This window comes from Galleria mellonella, unplaced genomic scaffold (assembly GCF_026898425.1).
Source record: "Galleria mellonella isolate WM207_F2 unplaced genomic scaffold, CSIRO_AGI_GalMel_v1 utg38, whole genome shotgun sequence".
NCBI lineage: Eukaryota > Metazoa > Arthropoda > Insecta > Lepidoptera > Pyralidae > Galleria > Galleria mellonella.
Window position 1 is genome coordinate 1,345,300 of NW_026442090.1, and position 13,045 is coordinate 1,358,344.

General features: G+C 36.1%; 1 protein-coding gene and 1 non-coding gene across 3 annotated transcripts in view; both read left to right on the forward strand.

Moving 5' to 3' along the window:
- The first annotated feature begins 1,409 nt into the window (after window positions 1–1,409).
- On the forward strand, window positions 1,410–1,513 carry LOC113523119 (U6 spliceosomal RNA). Its single transcript, XR_003402435.1, has one exon. It is a non-coding gene; the product is annotated as a U6 spliceosomal RNA (small nuclear RNA).
- A 2,157-nt stretch (window positions 1,514–3,670) lies between these two features.
- The window catches only part of LOC113523010 (acetylcholinesterase-like), a 69,737-nt gene continuing 60,362 nt past the window's right edge, over window positions 3,671–13,045 (forward strand). The window contains exon 1 of one of the 2 annotated variants that reach the window (XM_031913797.2): window positions 3,671–3,785. The gene's annotated coding sequence lies outside the window, so the exon portion shown is untranslated. The remainder of the gene's footprint in view (window positions 3,786–13,045) is intronic. The other variant, XM_026908873.3, reaches the window with a different exon arrangement.

A 13,045-nucleotide genomic window follows, 5' to 3' on the forward strand; every position in this document is an offset into this window, starting at 1 on the left:
ATATATTTGTATTTTTTTAATGGGTGAAAATAAAATAGTGACATTGCCTGTGCACTCGGTATACATTGAGGGCGCACCAGTGAGGGATGATTAATGAGGATGAAGTAGGTCAGTTGGCCCATCGTGACGAATTCATCAATAATTAATCATTGCCCTGTGGTCCCAGTATAGAATAGGTCACCCCTTTTTTTACAGTAGGTGTAGTAAGAGGCTACTAAGGGAATTTTATTGAGAGAAAATTGAATGGTAATTCCGCTTGCGGTATCGGTATACGCTGGTTTGGCCATCAATGAAGGATGACAGGTGAGGATGAAAGTAAGTCTGTTGGCCCATTGTGATGAATTCAACAAGAATTAAAGACGATGGTTTCCATGGAAACTAGGTGGAGGATGACCTGATAGAGTATAGCTAGCAGTAGGGCGGTTAGTGCCCATTACTAACAATCCCTTTCTCCTCGAAGCTAAGCCTTTGCTATATTTCATAATGTTTATCGTTGTTTATATATATATATATATATATATATATATATATATATATATATATATATATATATATATATATATATATATATATATATATATATATATATGTATATATGTATATATGTTTTCTTGTCTATTATATATGTAGTAGTATGTTACTATAATTATGTCACATATTTTTTACTATATCTGCCTTTAATACGCTTTCTGTTTTTACCGAATGGTTCGCTGGTAGAGAATGTCATATGACATTAAGCTCGCCACTTGTACAAAGTTTTATTGTGCAATAAAGAATAAATAAATAAGGGTGAAATTGCTTATGACGTCTCCTTATTAGGTACTAGAAGAGTACTGGGACAATGGGTTCATATAGTTCCTATGTGCGTTTTTCAAAATGCAACCTGTAGAACACTAATAAACACGTCAATTTCAACACCATTTTTCGAATTTCAAAATTGCTCATTCTTCTATTTAATTATAAAAACTCCTGTCGATCAGACGTTCCCGCCAGCCGGTCAGGGACGCTCATTTCCAAGCGTCCTGATGTAGGTCGTCGGGTCGGAATTATGCATGAGTCCCTATTACCTGACCGCTTCAATTGAAGGATAAATGTGACTTTCGCGAATTGGCCGCCCCCTCCTACATCTTGACTGCCTTAGGAAGCATACACATTGACTAAATGTTGTAGCATTTTATATTGTGAGATATTTAAATACGATTGTATTGTTAATGGTGATTGATGAAAAGACATCAGGACGTCTAAAGATCATCCCATGTTGTCTGCATTGATGCAAAGATCCCTGTCAATATCTTGAATGTTTGGTATATATGGTGAATGTCTTAGAACACTGCCTAATTATAAAGTTAATTCTTATATCGCCAAAAGAATAGTGGAAGTAGCAGCGGGCAGTGCTTTGAAACTGCTTTCTTTGGCAGAACATAGGTATATTAAAATTGGAATGACACAGAGAAGATTAGCATAACCTCTGCGCAAGGATGATACCAAAAAATCTGAAGTGTTTCACATTTTTGAGGTTAGATCTCTGATAGTCTACATTAAAAACCCGGAAATCTAACATGTGTGCGTATGCGTGCATATGCATCTCGACGTATGCCATATGTTTTTTAGTGAGTAAAAGTCCCACATATCCATTCTGCCTTCTCTCCGGTAGTTGGGAGGGGATTTCGAAGATTTCCACACGTTAAAAAAAACTGCTTTTAAGCTATAGTTACGAGTATGCCCTTTGAAAGAATTTAAACTCTACTTATTTATTCGAAATATCATAAGCAACTAAAGAATACTGCTCATGCTGCTGGATGCATTGTGAGACACTATGGCGTTAAAGAATTTTTATAGAGGATTTACTTCTATATTATTAAGATCTTGATTTGCCTTCCACCTCTTTACTTCTTAATACACCACGATACAAATTTTTTTTAATCTTCTAGATGTAATTATACCTAGGTATCACTCTTCTCGTATTTCCTTCTATTATAATGTTCGTGAATTTGTTGTATTGTAGCAACTACCTTAACATTTTATCAGCAATCGCCTTTATTACATATCGCATTATTTATTAAGAAACATTATGAGAGAGCAATACTGTAAGCTCCTTTAGATCGAAATGACTTGCGTTTAGTAGCTTTCGTGATCTACTGTCTTTTGTCCCTTTTTTCCCCTTTATCCTCTCAATTTTGTGTGCTCTAATGTTTTGGTAAGTATACAAATAGATTGCGGGTTCTATATGTTTTTTTTTTTGTACGATTTTTCGTATTTTTTTTCAAGAAGAGAGAATATTCGTATTCCTGCTTAAAAAGTCGACAACACACCTGAAATTTCACTAATGTTGCGGGTATTTACAGGTGGTGGTATTACTTATAATCAGGTGAGCCGAATGTTCTTTGTCTGCTATGTTAAAAAAAAAATTAAGTGATTTTCAAACTGACATGGTTCTCGATGTGTCCAAATGATGATGATGTATTCAAAAAGAACTTTGTTCTCAACTTGATTGTATTGTTACGTCATAATTACGTCAGTTGTAAACTAAATCCATCAAGTGGGCCGTTAGTTTGTATCTCATTCTGTTGCATAAAAAAAAGAGATATACTTTTTTTAATTGACTGTGTACTTGCGTGTTGGTTTAATATTAATTTTGTCACATCTGAAGCTACCATTTATTTGTGTGGTAATACAGATATGCTATTCAAATTCAAATGCTTTAAATCTAATATACATATGCATTATATTTAAACATAAAACAACAATAACTCTGGGCAAAAAAAAAATTATTGTCTTTTAACGGAGAGACATAACAGAGTATACTGTTTAGCCTATGACACCCCCTATATGTTGCTATTCCTGAGGACTTGTACGCTGTAAATTCACTGCCATATCCCACCCTTCAAACCGAAAAACAGTTATGCAAACACAATTGTTTCACTATAGAAACACGAACGTCTAACAAACATGTACACAGGAGGACTTATCCTTTAAAGGCATTTCTTCATAGGCATAAAAACTACTGTATATAGGATGTTTATTAGTAATTAGTTTTAACCATTATTATCTCCACTGAACCATAACATGGATTAAAGGATTCAGACTTCAGAAATACGAAATGGATTCGACGCCGCGACCTTTCTGGGAAAAGCGACCGCTCTTCTCGTTAGGCTAAACAGAAAGTTAAATTCAGATACGCATTTTATTTAGTTTAATAACAAAATATATACATATATACATCTATGCAGTTTTCTCTATGTCTTCTCTATTGATATAATAGATATTTTTATTATTTCAAATGTCTCATTAAGTATATATTGTGCGGTGGACCCGACATATTATCATTTCCCTGGATTTGTACTACCGCAAGACTTAAATCCAAAATCTATAACGCTAGACTACTACTATCTGGACAGTGAATTTATTTAATATCCCCCTTTTAACATCATCGTTATCATCGCGTGACCATAAATTTAGCATTCATTAACTGTTATCTTTGAACATCGAATAATGAAAACAAGATGACCCGCCCGATGGAGATGAAACAGTAATGTATATCGAGTGGGGTGTATGTGTGTGTGTTCAGGAGAGTAGGTCCACAGATCGGGCCCACAATGCACGTTGTTTATCCGCTAGGGCGCGGGGGTGCGGCTCGGGTGCGCGGGAGGCGGGGCTCCCGGCCGGGCCCAGTCGGTTGCCGCCGCCCGCCGTAGACGCCCGCGAACGCGAGTGCATCAGTGCCCTTACACCACAAACACTAACACTCCGACCTTCACTCCGAGAGAACGAGACATCTATATCAGGTATGTTCTCTTTTCAAATTCGAAAAAGGATGCGACCGGATTTGTTTGTTTGGTACCATTATAAAATATGCGCTGTTCGCTTCGTTATATAATGCCAATTAATTAGCAATCCGGCGCTCGAAGGTGTAATAACATCTTATACAAGCGATTTATTGTTTAATCAAAATTAATCACGTCGTACGCACCGCTACGACGCGTAGCGATCTCTACGAGAGAGTTTTATATTGCTATTTCCGTATGGAAAGCCCATAGGGGCGGCAGGGGTAATTGGCGCGGTATTTCACGGTCAAGACAAGGTCTTCCAGTGGTGACGGGGTTGTTGATAAGCTGCTCGACTTGCAGTGTGCGACTCTGCCATGCCAGTGGCTGTCGTTTCACCATAATTGCCGTAGACGCCTCGACCTTGCTGTTATGTGGACCATGAGTTCTTTGTTTCCACGGCTTATATTTTGTCGGTCGGGCGTTTTACGACGTTCAATATGGACAGATTGTTACGTTGATATGAGGTTTAAAAGCTGTACAGGGTTAATGTTTTGTCGCCGTGTAAAATACTAGTCTGCATACTAAAATATTTAGGTCATTTGAATAATGTTATGGTGTTTATATACTTGTACCTAGTTATGTAGTATTTATATAAATATAAGGTATAGATTTATTTTTGTGTACCTATTTAAATGTATGTATTGCCTACTTTGTTTATAAAATGTATGCAACACCATCAAATATATAGGATCATACGTAAATTCTATTGATTTTTTTTATGTTTAAAGATATTCGTAGAACTCTACCAGTACGTGTTTTCAGTGAGTCTTACACTATGGTCATATTAAGTAGCTCCAAGTTGCTCTGTTATTGACTGCTGTACTTCAGAGTTTGACTCTATGATAGAATCATACCGCAGCAGAACTATAGTGATCGATACACAGTAAGGATAGGAATGCAGATATGGTAATTTAATACATACTGGCCATAGACAAGTTACAAGACAGAGGGTCTCTCGAGTGGCGACTCCTTACAGAGAAATGTAGTGTAGGACAACCCCTCTACTAGATGGGGTGACGATCTCAAATAAGTTTACAGAGTTTGTATCAAGATCATTTTTATGCCTATGGGGAAGGTTCATGGTATGATATCAGCTATTAACTGCCCTGCAGCTGGGTGGGTTTGCCAATTATTGCCACGCTTGGCAGGCGGGCTGGTATCTGCAGTTAGACACTGGTGATGTTTTAAGAGGGACGCTGTTGCCCTGATTATTAAGACTGGGCTACCTCTTCTATTCCAGTGTGTGTCGTAAGAGGCGGTTAAGGGAAATTAAAGGTAGAAGGATGAGCAGCAATGTCTCTCTAAAAGCATCACCAAAGCCTAACTGCGGTCGCCAACCTGCCTGCTAAGCGTTGGAACTTTGTACAAAAGTCGATTGCTTGGGTACCTCTGTCCCATTCGTGTTTCAACCGTGAAGCAGTTGCGTTTGCATGACTGTGTTTCGGTTTAAAGGGTGGGATATGGCGTGAATTTACTAGGTACAGAGGAATAACACCTGAGTCCTCAGGAATGGCAACACATGGGGTGTATCATGGGCGAAACAGTATACTCTGTTATGTCCATGGTACTGCTCATGTCTATAGGCGACGGTTACCACTTTCCATCAGGTGGGCCGTCAGCTTGATTGCCATTCTATATTATATAAAAAAAAATTGGAGGAAGTCTGCTTCATGGGACTAGTCCGCTATTGTGCACATTCTTAAGAACTCCGTACACTAGTTATGCAGTTCCATTACCTAGGATATCCATAAGAGATGAATTTTCTGTATAACCAGCTCCAATTTAAGATTTTTTTCTAAAATCATTATCATTGTTATCAGATCAGCCTTTAACTGTCCACTGATGAATACAGATCTTCCTTCTAAAACGGGTTTCGTCAGTAATTGCCACGCTTGGCAGACGGTTTGGCAACCGCAGTTAGGCTTTTGTTGATGTTTTAAGAGAGATACTGCTGCCCAACCCTCGACTAATAAGTTCTCTTAGTCACCTTACGACACCCACAGGGTAGGAAAGCGTGGCTCTTTCTAGGCTATGAGCGAACGGCATACTGTACAATAAGGTGTTATAAATAAACAAAATAAACAATATCAGCTGTGTTATTCCTTGTTACAAGACAGCCGCGCCTCGTTTTTGTTAGTGCGTGCGCATTCAAACGTGCCTCGTGTTGTCGTGAGTTCTGGTAATCATTTCATATGGCCATTAAAAATATTTACACGTGATTTACATGTAAATGGATATAGCGGTTCGATTCTCATACAAATAAAAAAATTGTGATACGATTAAAATGAAATGAAATGAAATGAATTTGAAATGAATGAAATGAAATGAATTTGAAATGAATGAAATGAAATGAATTTGAAATGAATGAAATGAAATGAATTTATTTTGCTAGAATGTAGGTAGTTTTCGATGAAAGAGGTTTAAATTTCCCATATACATTCTGCCTCTATGTCGGCGTGCAAATTATTAACAATATAAAAAATTTACATAATTTTACATTATTTTGATTTGATTGATTGATTGGGTTGATCGAAATTCTATCCAGTCTTTTTGTTTATGTACTATTTTTTTAGTTTAGTTTAATTAGTGTAGTTGTAGTGTAGTTTAGTTTAATTAATCGTTCAGTCGAGAAATAAAATATTGTTAGATACATATATTTTTCTATTATAGTGTTATTATTTTACTTAAAAACTAACGATTCATCCCGGCATCCGCAAACGGAGATAGTTTTTTTAAGAAATAATATATAGCTTATGTTTTTCACTGAAAATGTAGTTTTCCATAGATGTAAGTACTTTTAAAATCAAAATAAATAAAAAAACAAATATTTCCCCTTCATAATATTACTGTAGGTTATGTGACTATTACAGAGTCGCCCCGGCTTCGCACGGGTTCAAATTGTATACACAAACTTTTCGTAAATTGTATATAAATGACAGTTAAATCCGTATCAAAATCTGTTCTGTGGTTTGATGTAAGCGGGTAAATAGACAAATGCGGACAACGACCTTGTGCTATATTTTTTGGAGATATTATCTATTTTTTTTTATACCACGAAAGTGGTAAATAAGCATGAATACAGCCCATTTGAAAGTAAACAGTCACTGTAGCCTATGGACGCCTGCAACACCAGGGGTGTTACATGTGCGTTGCCGTCCCTGAAGTAAGGTCTCTACACACTCTTATTAAAGAAACCTATACTTTAATCTCTATGAAAAACCTCATAAGTTATGTAATAATAAAGAGTTATGTAACATATAAAAAAATATTTACTACGAAAAAGAATTAAATAATGTTACGATTGAAAGAATTTAAATTCGACAAATTTCAAAACCGAAAATACGAATTGCTTCAGTGACCAAGTTGCTGTAATAACATGAAAAAAAAAAAATATTCAAATAAAATTAAAGTACGCCAGGATCATGCTCTTCTTGACCAGGATTATTTTCATCGCGTTTAGTTCCGACAGTGTATTTACCATATACATTTTACATAACATAGCCGAAACAAAAATATGGACGGACAGATAGGCAGACATAGAGATAAAGTTTTCAAAGTTTATTGTTTTGGCTTCTTTTGGTCTTATTAAGACCCCTCACATCAATTTTTCTCAAATATTTTTCATATATAGACATCGTCTAGTTATAATTTTGTTATATTAGTAAGATTCGTAAGAAGTAAGAGATAAGATTAAATAAATAAATATATCAGTAGGTTTATAGGAGGTTTTAATTTATTAATATTTATTTATTAGTATTATTAAAAAAATACATATTTTTATTGTTTGTTTTTTGTAATGGATAAACTCGAAAACGACCGATTTTAATAATTCTTTCACCTAGAGACAGCTACATTACCAGCAAATGAATAATTGAATATTTATTTACAAGAAATATGTTAGGTACATATATAGATGTTATATTTCGCCATAATTAGGCATGCAAAATTTAAAAACCTAAAAAGTATAAATGACGATTGAATTAAACATTAAAACAATTAGTGCTGTAATAAAAAAATAAACATATATATCAAAAACAATTTCATATCAGTTTGCTGTGTATAACTCCTAAGGAATGAGATTGGCTATATATTGTTTTTGAAAATTCTATCGTACCGAGCGAAACCGGGTCGAATCATTAGTTATGAATAAGAGGGTCAGTCGTTACAATACGGTTGCAGTTTTCGCTACAGGATTCGAGTCGCAATAGTACCCTTACTACCTCGGAGCAGGCCTTGAACGCCCACGGTTTTGGTCCGTTTTATTTCGGTGTCCGCCCCCGCGCACAGCTGATTGCGGCCACGTGCTACTGCGACCTCGCATTTATAGTTTGTATTATTAAAGTTAAACTTTATTAAGAGGAAAGATTTGACTTTTGTTTGTAATGGATAAATTATTTAGGTGATTGTAAACAAATTTTCACCTATATAAAGCTACATTATCAGCGACTAAAATAGGCTATATTTGTAGATTATATATATAGTGTCTCTATACAAATGCTTCAAGAAAAGCGGGTCAACTTTTTATACAATTTTGTGCGTCAATATTTATTTTGTCTTTTAATTTGTGCGCCTTCTTAATTGATTGTAAAAACTGATTTTATTTATTAAATAGTTGTATATAGATATGTCAAGATACGTCGTGTGCGTAAACATATATAGAACATGTCAACAAAAGGATTATGTCCATTGCTGAACATAAGCCTTTCCCTTGGGGGTTTTGCCAGTAGTTGCCACGCTTAGGAGGAAGATTGGCAACTGCAGTTGGGTTTTAGAGATGTTTTAAAAAGGACGCTGCTGCATATCCTTTAGTCGCTTTTTACGACACCCACGAGAAAGGAACGGGTAGCCTATTCTATGCCAGGACCACATAGAAATAAAGCTAATATAATATACTTATTTATAATTTTAACACCCCGTGTGGAGTCAGGGCGGATTGCTAGTAGTTAGTACTACTTTGTTAAAGTTAACCTTAACAGGCGCATAGAGTACCGATACTTGTGACAGTACAGTATGTTATGATAATATTTATTCCTCATTTCATACATCTGGCACTTATTACAAGAGTACAAAAGTCGTTTGCTTGGGTACTTCTGACCCATTTGTATTTATACCGTAAAGCAGTTACGTTTGATGTGTTTCGATTTAAAAGGTGGGGCACGGCAGTGAATTTACAGGGTACAGAGGCATAACAGCTTAGTCTTAAGGAATGGCAACGCATGGGGGGTATCATGGACGAAACAGTATACTCTGTTATGTCCATGGTACTGTTCACGTCTATAGGCTACGGTTACCACTTTGCAGCAGGGACGTCAGGTTTTTTGCCATTCTAAGTTGTATAAAAATTATACATTAAAATATAATGAGTGCTTATGAAATTGTTAACAATAAAAATGGATAAAAAAAGTTGACGTTTTAGCGAAGTATTTGTATAGAAACACTTTATCTATATAATCTAAGATTACAAGGTAAAATTTTGCATATTTATGTAATAGCTCGTTGGTAACAGGTTCAGTAGGTAATAGGTTTTTGATCATTTATAATTTTGTACTGACGGTAGGTACTACGAAAAGGAAGAACCATTAGGGTAAAACGGTGACCCTAAATGCTTTTATCTTGTACCTACTTTGGCGGTTGCTTCCGATATAAAAGAGATATATTGTTAATAATATACCATATATGTACAGGACCTACGTATAGCAACGTAAAATATATCATGGAGTTTAGAATTTAGAAATCCCGTCACTATGTGCAGTCTTCAAAACATTTCGTTTGATTTTGTTTGTGAATGTGTTTGCTCCAATTTGAGAGTTAAGATAGTTTTCATTATGACAAGAAAAAGTAGACTCGACAGATTAACGTCAACGTTAATCTGTCGGATAGTTAGTTTTTTTTTTGATGGGTGAAAATGGTATGGTAAACCCGCCTGCGCTAACGGTATACTCTGGCGGAGCACCAGTGAAGGGTGATAGATGAGAATGAAAACAGTTCAGTTAGCCCGTCATGATGAATTTATCAGGAATCAACCATGATAGTTTCCAGGGAGAACCGCGAGGAGGTCGACCTGGTTGGGTATATTGCTAGCAATGGGATTCTCAGTTTCCATTACTAACAATCCCTTTCCCCCCGGAAAGTTAGTTGGATATCTATATTCAGTACGAGCGGGTTCTTCTTTTCGATATTATATATTGGTCAACCGATGGTTACTGTATCTGTTATTGGGATAATATATGTATATATATATTGGAACTACGATATATAGATATTGCTATATTTTACTTACCCTCAATGTTTACACATAGAGATGAAATGAGATGTGACTGTATTTACATATTTAAATGTCAAATACTCAATTTTATCATAGATACTGTTTATCATTGATTTATTTATATTTATTAGCAAACTATATACATGGTACAAATTAGTTATTATAATAAGTAAGCACATAGGAGACGTGACACCCCGTAGGGGCAACGCAATTTACAAAGAGAGAAAACCACCCATTTTTGATATACTTACCATATATTGTATCATGATTTATTTTTTATTTATTTTGTTAGAATTAAAATTTTGATACAACTATTTATTATATACTTATTATATATTATTATTATTATTTTATTTACCATTGATCATTATATTTGTTTATTTTAAAATGATAATAGTTTACGAACAGAAATGAGTGTACCTACCATGAAATAGAATACTTATTCAATTAGTAAATTTTTACCCGGGATATCGTCCACGTAACCGGGATAATTATGTTATTCGACCGGAATAAAAAGTATCCTATGTCATTCTCCGGCCCGAATATATCGTGTACAGTAAATTTCATAACGATAAGAGGTAACAAAGAAACAAACTCACTTTTGCCTCTATACATGTACCAGAGGGAGACTTTGTACAAAAGTCGATTGCTTGGGTACCTCTGTCCCATTCGTGTTTCAATCGTGAAGCAGTTGTGTTTGCATGGCTGTGTTTCGGTTTGAAGGGTGGGATATGGCGTGAATTTACTAGGTACAGAGGAATAACACCTGAGTCCTCAGGAATGGCAACGCATGGGGAGTATCATGGGCGAAACTGTATGTATGTGCACTGTTATGTCCATGGTACTGCTCATGTCTATAGGCGACGATTACCACTTTCCATCAGATGGGCCGTCAGCTTGTTTGCTATTCTAAGTTGTATAAAATATATGTATATCCGCCTGCTAAGCGTAGCAACTACTGGCAAAACCTCCCAAGGGGGAAGTTTATGTTCAGCAGTGGATAGTTAAAGGCAGATATGATGATATCGCATAGGAGTAAGTGTGTGTTATCATTCTCAGGAACTCTCTTTAGTTATCAAAAGTCGTATGATTTCAAGTGTCATTCCCAAAGTTTATAGATTTAACTAGTATAAAAATTAGATGACGTGAAAATGATGTGAGTTTCGAAATAAGTGCGAATACTTACAGAATAGTATAATAAGGGGCAACTTGTATGCACGACTGTATGTATGTGTGCGTGCGTCACATGTAATTATCAATACGTAACGTGGAACGAGAATTCGTGTAACAGAACGCGTGAGGATTAGAGATCAAAAGGCATAAATGAGAGTAAATTTGGCAAGAAATTTCTTGTATCTCATCTAGAATTTGACACATCAAAAAGCCGAAGATATTACGAGTATGTACTAGTTATGGTACGTGATAGTAAATAAACTGATGGTTTACCTGATTTGAACTATCTGTTATAATGATAATAATGTTGATTTTTTAATGGATGATAATGGAATGGTAACCCCGCCTGCGCTAGCGGTTACCAGTGAAGGATGATAGGTGAGAACCAGCGAGGCAGGTCAGATAGTCCATCGTGATGCATACGCTTGGAATTCAGCACGATTATTTCCAGAGGGGACCATAAGGAGGTCGACCTGGTTTTTCCCTTCCCTCCCTGATCATAATAGTTATTATCATCATAATAGATCATAATAACCTGCCGAGATTTTCCCAAGAGACTACAGCATGAGGTTCTTCAAAAGAGGGGTAAAGAGGTTTCTTCAGGGTCAGCAACGCGCGCGTAATACCTCTGGTATTGCAGGCGTTCATAGGCTACGGTAACCGCTTACCATCAGGTGGGCCGTATGCTTGTTTGCCACCTCAGAGGTATAAAAGTTATAAATAGTACCGTAGATATCATCGAATACATTATAATGCTCATGGTACCTCTCTTGCTTTGCCATTTCTGAGAAATACGGTTTAAAGTTAACGTACCCTGTAATTTCATTGCCATATATCACCGTTCAAACTTAAATACAGTAAAGGTAGATATTTTGCGGCAAAAACACGACTGTGATAGACGTAACCCATATAAAAACTTTTCTATAACCTTCTAAACTCTCTCTGATTGATTAGAAAAAAAAAACAGTTTAAAAATGTAATATATATTTGGTCTTCCTCCATGCTAAATACCTATTGGCGTGAATTTACAGGGTACAGAGGACTAACACCTGAGTCCTCAGGAATGGCAACGCATGGCTGTATCATGGGCGAAACAGTATACTCTGTTATGTCCATGGTACTGCTCATGTCTATAGGCGACGGTTACAAAATTTCTCTGCTACACCATTAGATTCTTCAGGAGTCTTATTATAAATTAATTAAAATTGATATTATGACAACTTCCAGAGGGAGATTTTGTACAAAAGTCGATTGCTTGGGTACCTTTGTCCCATTCGTGTTTAAGTCGTGAAGTAGTTGTGTTTGAATGGCTGTGTTTCGGTTTGAAGGGTGGGATATGGCGTGAATTTACTGGGTACAGAGGAATAACACCTGAGTCCTCAGGAACGGCAACGCATGGGGGGTATCATGGGCGAAACAGTAAACTCTGTTATGTCCATGGTACTGCTCATGTCTATAGGTGACGGTTACCACTTTCCATCAGGTGGGTCGTCAGCTTGTTCGCTATTCTAAGTTGTATAAAAAAAAACTTCCAAATGATGAAGTTGGCATCTTTGCATATAGTTTGCAGTCTCTACAATCATTGTAATGCAATCCGGATAATTTTTGTAAATAAATTATGAGAATTATTTTGTTTAATTCTGCTACGATTAATATGTATGCGACTACGAACACTCGAAGATTGAACATCACTATTACTACCAGAAGTTCCATAACCTTTTGTTGACTGCTATTATGTTTTGCGACACGTGTTTCACCTCTAAATGAGGCATTTTCAGAC